This window comes from Gekko japonicus, unplaced genomic scaffold, assembly GCF_001447785.1.
Source record: "Gekko japonicus isolate JY-2015 unplaced genomic scaffold, Gekko_japonicus_V1.1 scaffold1997, whole genome shotgun sequence".
NCBI classification, from domain to species: domain Eukaryota; kingdom Metazoa; phylum Chordata; class Lepidosauria; order Squamata; family Gekkonidae; genus Gekko; species Gekko japonicus.
The window spans coordinates 145,133-153,992 of record NW_015164722.1 but is presented as its reverse complement, the minus strand read 5'-3'; positions in this window follow the sequence as shown (position 1 = coordinate 153,992).

Sequence of the window (8,860 nt, the reverse complement as noted above, 5' to 3'; positions counted from 1 at the left end):
CAGGGAGGGCCTTCGCGGGGCTTCCTTGCACTCCCGCCGGCCTTGCAGGTCCCTCATGGGGCTCGGCAGTGGAGCTGCAAGGCCGGCGGCCGGGACCGTTGGGGGCGGGGTGTGTGGCCTTATGACACACTTCCGGTGATGTCATGGGGTGTGGCATATGCTAATGAGTTATGCTAATGAGTTCCCCTAGCTCTTTTTCTACGAAATGACCCCTGGTCTAAAGAGTCCTTTCCGTATCACAAATGGCCAGCTAATCCAGCATCATATGTGTGAGAGTATGAGGGCAATGGATCTACAAGAGAGACCTTCAGAGTCTCCATGGAAGGCCATGTGACAAGAGAGAGGACAACGGGAGAGAGAAGGGGTCAGAGGGCAGCTCCCATGTTAAGACAAAGAGAGGCAGCCCATTCAAGGAGATAACACCTGTATCCACCCAGAGTGTTGTAGTGCCTCCCAATGTCCAGGCATACTGAGCTGCTCACGCCAACACCTGGATCCTGTCTATCTTCTATAGAGACAGGCAGTCTGGTGTAATGGTTAGAGCAGGGATAGGTAACCCGCAGCATGTGTACCAAACAGCGACACACCAGGCCATACTGCTCACCATGTGGATTCAGTTCTCTGGCCAGGCAAACAAGATGGGGCCCTGAGGTGAAGTAACACCACTGGGGCCAGCAGTGCAGGAGAAGGCAACAGGCATGCCTCATACAAGTGATCACCTCCCTCACCCACACAGCTGGGTCCGAGACAACACGTTGGTGGCATGGCTGGCGTCTGGTTTACTCCCACCGTGTTTTTGTCCAAATACAACCATCTGCTTAACCTTCCTCTCTTTCGTAAGCTAGGAGGACATCAACATCTCCAAAAGTGGATGTTGTCTTTTTGGCAGTCAGGTTTTTTCTACCCCAGGTCAGAGTACTGGCACAGAACTGGGGAGAACCAGGTTGAAATTCCCCCTCAGTTACAGCCAGTTTGGCATAGTGGTTAAGTGCGTGGACTCTGATCCAGGAGGACCGGGTTTGATTCCCTACTCCTCCACATGCAGCAGCTGGTGTGACCTTGGGTCAGTCATAAGTTCTTTCAGAGCTGTTCTCTCAAGGGCAGTTCTGGAAAAAGCTCTGTCAGCCCCACCTACATCACTGTGTCATGGAGAGGGGAAGAAGTTTGTAATCCGCTCTGAGACTTTGAGTGAAAGGTGGGGTATAAATCTTCTTCGTCTTTGTCTTCTTCTTCTCCTCCTCCTCCTCCTCTGTGTGCGACCAGGGGCCAGTCTCTCTCTCTTATCCTAACCTCTCTCCCAAGATTGTTCAGGAGGACCGGCAGAACACATGCAAGAAACTATGCAGTAAAACTGAACTACAGGGTGAGAGAACCAGGAAACGAAAACAGTATAATATATCCAACAAACTGGATTTCACAGACTAAATAACAACCCTGTGCCCTTTAGAGAGAGAAAGATGTTTTCCTGCATACCATTGTTCGGGAGTTTTATTTCTTGTTTCTTTGTTGCAAAAATGGAGGAAAGGAGAAAGTTGCATGCTTCCCTCATCTCCTTGGAGGAAGGGCAGGAAAAATCTGTAATAGGTGGACAAAGGAGGGGTACTCGCTCCCCACAGCAGTGCAACCGGACCCCATATGTATAAAACCCAGTTCCACAACAACAGGTGAAAGTAATAAGAGAACCACTAGTCTGACAGAGTTCAAAAAGAAAACATTTGTGCAGGAAAAAATTGATTATGAATGAACTTTTATAAAATGTATAAAAATTGCAAAATTTTGTGAATCGTTAAACATTGCCTTTAAACAAATATGTTTAAAATGTTAGAAACTCTAAAAATGTTAAAAATGCTTAAAAATCATATTTTTGTAACCCTTTTGTAATAATTGAATTAATGTTTCATACAGTCACTTCTCTGATGAAGACCTTGGAGATGAACACATTACCCGGAAACTTCGTTCATATATCCAAATGCTTTATGAAGAATATGGAATATTGATTTTTCAATTCTTGCTTGACTAGTCTGACAGAGTTCAAATAAAACATTTGTGCAGTCACAATTGGTCCTTCTCTGATGAAGATCTTGGAAATTAACATATTACCTGGAAACTTTATTAGGTTAAGATTATAATTGGACCTTCTTTGTATTTTGAAGATTGGACTCTTTATATCTTTATTAAAATATTGAGAATTGTTAAAATGAAGATAAACATGGTTGTGAAAATGTTTTCAATATTGTAACTATAATAGCTAAGGGGTTGCAGTACAAAAGACCAAAAATAAACAGAAAATACTGCAAGGTGTGCATATATATATTCAAAACCTTATAAGCGTATGTTACAATACAAAGTTACAATAACAATTTCTTGTATTGTTACAGGTAATGGCAATTGTATTGTTACAGGTAATGGCAATTGTATTGTTACAGGAAGGCAATTCAGCCCGGTTTCTGTATTATGCCTTGAAGAATATGGAGAATGAATACTACTCCCTTTTGTGAAAATCATTGAGTCCGTCTGGAATGTCTAGGAACTGATGAAGACACCTTGATGAAGTTTGATGTTAGAAGAAGTTCTCACGAAACGGAAGATGCTCTGGAGAATTTCGTCCATCACCCATTACCTGTAACAACACAAGAAATTGTTATTGTAACTTTGTATTTTTGTATATTTATACTTACGCTGATAAGGTTTTAAATATTGTAACAGCATGATACACAGCCTCGTTGTTTTGTTGCCCCTTTAAAACCCAGTTCCTGCAGTGTTGTGATGGAGCCCAAGCAGGAGCAATGAGGAAAGGCTTGAAGAGTCTGGGACTTTTCAGTTTAGAAAAGAGACGACTAAGGGGCGATATGATAGACGTTTATAAAGTTATGCACGGGGTGGAGAGAGTTGACAACGAGAAATATTTTCCCCCCTCTCCCAAAAGACTAGAACGCGAGGGCATCCAATGAAACTGATGGACAGTAAGTTCAGGACAAACGAAAGGAAATACTACCTTGCACAGAAAGTGATTCAAATGTGGGATTCACTGCCAGAGGATGTAGTGATGGGCACAGGAATAAACAGCTTTCAAAGGGGATTAGAAAGATTCATGGAGGATAAGTCTATCGGTGGCTGCTAGCCATAGTGACGGAGGGGGACCTGCATATTCAGAGGCACTAAACCTCTGAATCCCAGACCCAGGAGGCAACATCTGGGGAAGGCCTCGGCCTCTGTGGCCTGTTGTTGGCCCTCCAGAGGAACTGGTTGGCCACTGTGTAAGACAGGATGCTGGGCCAGATGGACTCTTCTTAAGTTCTTATGGCCTCCTAATTGTCCAGACAACTGAGTAATATGACCTGGAAGATTTTCCAGAGTCAGCATATCACCTGATCTGCATTGGTTTATTGGTGCAAAGAGACAACTTGCCAATCTCGCTACAGGTCCTCCTCTTAACCAGGCCTGGGAGTACCAGTGAGAGATGGATCCTACCAGGGCGGGGGTCTTGCCAGAGATATTGTGATGTCACCGATGATGCGGTGACTTCACTTCTGGCATGACCTGGAAGTGACATCATTGTGTTGCTGGTTAGCCCCAACCCCTATGGTTTAACCATGTACAATTCCAGGTTCTGGAAGGGACGTAATGCCAGCAGAACAATCCAAATTGCCCTCCCCACTTCTCCCACCGTTCTTCTCCTGCAGTCCTGTGAAGCAGTGGCAGGAAGGATCTGTGGAGGAAGAAGGTCTCCAACCTGGCTGGGAGGTGAAGAACATCCTCCTTGACACCCTTGTCTCATGTGCTGATGGGTTTCCATAGACAGCAGGGGATCCTCCCCCCACCAGTTCCTACTGCCTGCCACCTCTCTGGCAACTGGTTACACAAAAAAAGTTTTTAAAAATCACAGTTGGCCAATTTCTGGCAAGCCGAAGAGCCAGCGCTGTCCGAAGACGTTTCCGTGGTCATGTGGCCGGCATGACTAAACACCAAGGCGCACGGAACGCTGTTACCTTCCCACCGAAGTGGTCCCTATTTATCTACTTGCAATTTCTTGCTTTCGAACTGCTAGGTTGGCAGGAGCTGGAACTAGAGACAGGAGCTCACCCTGTCTTGCGGCACCCGGGTCTTGAACCGCTGAACTACTGACCTTCCACAGCCTGCAGTTCAGTGTCTTAACCACTTGAGCCACCGCAGCTTAAGTTCTTATGGCCTCCTAATTGTCCAGACAACTGAGTAAGATGACCTGGAAGATTTTCCAGAGTCAGCATATCACCTGATCTGCATTGGTTTATTGGTGCAAAGAGACAATTTGCCAATCTGGCTACAGGTCCTCCTCTTAACCAGGCCTGGGAGTACCAGTGAGAGATGGATCCTACCAGGGCGGGGGTCTTGCCAGAGATATTGTGATGTCACAGATGATGCGGTGACTTCACTTCTGGCATGACCTGGAAGTGACATCATTGTGTTGCTGGTTATGCTCTAGCATTAGCCCCAAACTCTATGGTTTAACCATGTACAATTCCAGGGTCTGGAAGGGACGTAATGCCAGCAGAACAATGCAAATTGCCCTCCCCACTTCTCCCACCGTTCTTCCCCTGCAGTCCTGTGAAGCAGTGGCAGGAAGGATCTGTGGAGGAAGAAGGTCTCCAACCTGGCTGGGAGGTGAAGAACATCCTCCTTGACACCCTTGTCTCATGTGCTGATGGGTTTCCATAGACAGCAGGGGATCCTCCCCCCACCAGTTCCTACTGCCTGCCACCTCTCTGGCAACTGGTGACACAAAAAAAAGTTTTTAAAAATCACAGTTGGCCAATTTCTGGCCTTTCCTAAACGGGACCCTTGGACTGCAAGAAGATCAAATCAGTCAGTCCTAAAAGAAATCAACCCTGACTGTTCCCTGGAAGGCCAGATAATGAAACTGAAGCTCAGATACTTTGGCCACCAAAGGAGAAGGGAGCACTCACTGGAGAAGACCCTGATGCTGGGAAAGATTGAAGGTCAAAGAAGACGGGGACGGCAAAGGACGAGATGGTTAGACAGTGTCATAGATGCAACGAACATGAAATTGAGCAAACTTCGGAGGACGGCGGAAGACAGGAGGGCCTGGCGTGATCTGGTCCATGGGGTCGCGAGGAGTCGGACTCGACTGTGCGACTGGACAACAAAAAAAGGGGACCCATTTCCGGGTTTTCCTCAGAAGTGACGTAATGCTGATACTGCCCCCATGAGCATTACAATTCCTGCCGGTTGCCAGATGACGGCTGGCATTGCTATATGCTGATGCCAAAGGAAGTCCTCCCCGTTCAATTCTTTTCCGTTTTTTTTTTGTGTGTGAAAGCTGGAGAACCTGGAAAGTTTCTAGAAGAAGAGATTGCATTTATACCCTGCCCTTCACTACCTGAAAGAGTCTCAGAGCAGCTTACAAACTCCTTTCCCTTCCCCTCCCCACAACAGACACCCTGTGAGGTAGGTGAGGCTGAGAGAGCTCTGAGAGAACTGCTCTTGAGAGAACAGCTCTGAGAGAACTGTCACTGGCCCACGGTTACCCCACCTGGCGTCACATGGAGGAGTGGGGAATCAAACACGGTTCTCCAGATTAGAGTCCACCGCTCTTAACTGTTGGAAAAATTGGCAAAAATACTTAGATATTCAGAGTTTGCATTTGAATTTTGAATTTAGGGAACTTTTATGTTGTCGCCTGGGAGTCCTGCTCTGGGCGGCGTACTAGTAAAAAGCAATACTATAAAATAAAACGTAAATAATAATAACTACAAAAAGAGAAGAAGCCATTAAAACCAAGACAGGGCAGCCCCTGCTCTCCACTGGTATAAATCAATCACTCAGCAGCACTCTAAAAAATGTGTATATATAACAAACCTCAGACCTAGGGTTGCCAGCTCCAGGTTGGGAAATACCTAGAGATTTTCGGGGTGGAGCCTAAGGAGGAGAGGGTTTGGGGAGGGGAGAGACCGCAATGGAGTACTATGGGATACACCTTCCAAAGCAGCCGTTTTCTTCAGGGGGACTGATCTTTGTAGTCTGGAGATTAGTTGTAATAGCAGGAGGAGAAGGAGAGATTGGATTTATACCCTGCCCTGCACTTGGAGTCTCAGAGCAGCACACAACCTTCTTCCCCTTCCTCTCCCTACAACAGACACCCTGTGAGGTAGGTGGGGCTGAGACAGCCTTTCTGAGAACTGCTCGTTAGAGAACAGCTCTGAAACAACTTGTGACTGACCCAAGGTCACACCAGCAGCTGCATGCGGTTCATGACCAGTTTCGGGTCTACGCTCCTAACCACTACACCACTACACCAAAATGGCTCTCCACCAAACTGGAGATCTCCAGCCACCACTCAGACCAGTAGCGGACTATAAAACAGCTTTAAAAGGATTAAAAACTCTTTAGCTGAACAACCCGTCTGTCTTCGCCTTGCCTGCCTCCCAGGGAGGAAACAAAAATAGTTATCAGCGGAAACATTTTAGCCCCCGATCACACAAAATGGCAGTCTGGTGTCTTGCTGCTCTGTATGAACTTTGCAAATGCCTACTCTCCCTCCTAATGATGTCTTAAACAAACTCCTCATACAATTCCAGGCCTCGCTTCATCATACTAATAAGCTGCAAGCAACTAGCCTCTGACCTAACGCTTCATGCCCTTGGCGATTTCCTTTCTGTTTCGCCCAAGATGATGTCTTCAGATCAGATTTTTATTTTAATAACAGGATATTATCGTTTATCTAATCTGGGACCTTTATATGAGGAAATAGAAGAGCAGGCCTGGAACCGGGGCGTCCAAAACCAGAGAATTCGGTGCTGAGGCAAAGCTTTCGAAAACGGTGAAATCAGAGAATGGCAGTTGAACCCAGGATTCTCACCAGAAACCCTGGTGGATATGCGATTATATATGTAATTTTACTTGAAGGAAGACTAATTAAAAGAGCTTCAGGCAAGATTTCTGAAGTGTAGTGGGTTAAACGCATGAAGAAACCACTGAGATCGATGTAGTGATCAGCATGGTTTACTGGTACACAACAAGACAAAGACTAACGGCCAGCTGGCCAGCTATATACACACCTGGGGACACACCCCTAGGTCCCGTTGGTGGGTTTAAATCTCCCGCCATGGTCCCATTGGTTCCCCCAGTGGAGGGACTAGGAGCCTAGTCCCCATTGTTCTTCCAGAGTAAAGCTCTGGGGTATTCGCTGGCCCCTGGTGGCGGTCAGCGGACACAACAATTTCGAATGGCTTGTTCCGGGCAGAAGATGCTCAGAGTAAAAACAACAACAACGAAAATAAAAAACGGTCAGACCTAAAAGGGAATATGAGAGACTCCAAGGCAGAGAATTCTCACTTGAATTTTAAGATATATTGTTATTGAGTCTTCCTGTCCCAGGACGGCTATGAAGTAACATGAATTAACACCTGCCGATAAGGGTGGAACTACGCATGGTATTCAGTTCCTTAATCATTTCTAAAGACTTTTCTTTGCCACACGGACCTAGGACCAGGGGTCATTTCCTGCAGGAGCGCACAGGAGTGGAGCTCCGGCAGTAAGGAGCCCAGGGGGCGGGCACATGCAACAAGCCCCGCCCACTGCTCCCAGAATCCCTCAGTTGGGCCACAAGGAGCAAGAAGCAGCCAGGTAAGTTGCAGAGCCCCCCCCCCCAGGCCAGCCTTCAGGTACAAGCTCTCCCTCCTCTGTGAGGACAGATCTGCACGCGCCCCCACTCAATAGCAAGCAATCCAAAACAGTCCAGTGGCGCCTGAGCGGTGGGGTGTTGCCTTCTGACACACTTCCGGTGATGTCAGGGGGTGTGGCATATGCAAACAAGTTATGTTAATGAGTTATGCTAATGAGATCCTGCACCTCTTTTTCTACGAAATTACCCCTGCCTAGGACTGCTGTTGGGAGGGGAAGATGGGGGAAAGGGGGAGGATGTCTCTTTAGCCCTTTCCTTCTCTCTGCGCTTTCTCATGAAAAATAGGGTTACCACACTCAAGGGGTGGGTAGTGTTCTCCTGGAATTACAACCGGTACTCCAGACTAAAAAGATCAGTTCCCCTGAGGGGGGAAAATGACAGCTTTGGAGGGCAGAGGCCACTCGGAAGCAATTTCTCTCCAGGCCAGTTTGGCTGGAGATCCTGGAGGGTTTTTTGCCCTCTTCTCTGGGCGTGGCCAAGGGGTCACTGGGGGTGTGTAGGGGGAGGCATTTATGAATTTCCTGCATTGTTCAGGGGGTTGGACTACATGACCCTGGAGGTACCTTCCCACTTGATGATTCTATGATTCTAACTTCCCTCCCCACAGTCCACCCTTCTACCCTGGCACTGCCTCCCTAGGGTTGCCATCTTCCAGGTGGGGCCTGGAAATCTCCAAGAATTCATGACCCACAGACAATAGAGATCAGTTCACCCGGGGTGTGGTGTCTTCGGAAAAGACCTGTGTGAATCGCCACATTCATTTTCAATGTTAAGCTCGAGACAAGGAAGGCTCCTCCAAGCTAACTTACCATTGGTCGCTCCACAACAGCGACCAATCAGAACGGGACTAATTCCCTGCGAGGGAAGAACGCTCATTGGACTTTATTGGCACAACCTCATTGGTTGTTATTTGAAAGTAGGCGTGGCTACGTTAGCCCGGGAAGGTTTAAAAGGAGCCTAGCTCCCAATGTAAATCTGTTCTGGTTATGACTCATTGCAAGCGCTTGTTCGTATCTACAATAAAGCTGTTCACTTTGTTGAAATCACTCTCCGGATCTTTGTTAGCGGCGATCTAACACAGGGGGAATTTAAAAAGGCTGCTTTAGGGGGTGGACCCGATGGTATTAAACCCTGCTGAGCTCCCGCCCTGCCCCCCCTCCCCCAACCCTGCCCTCCCCA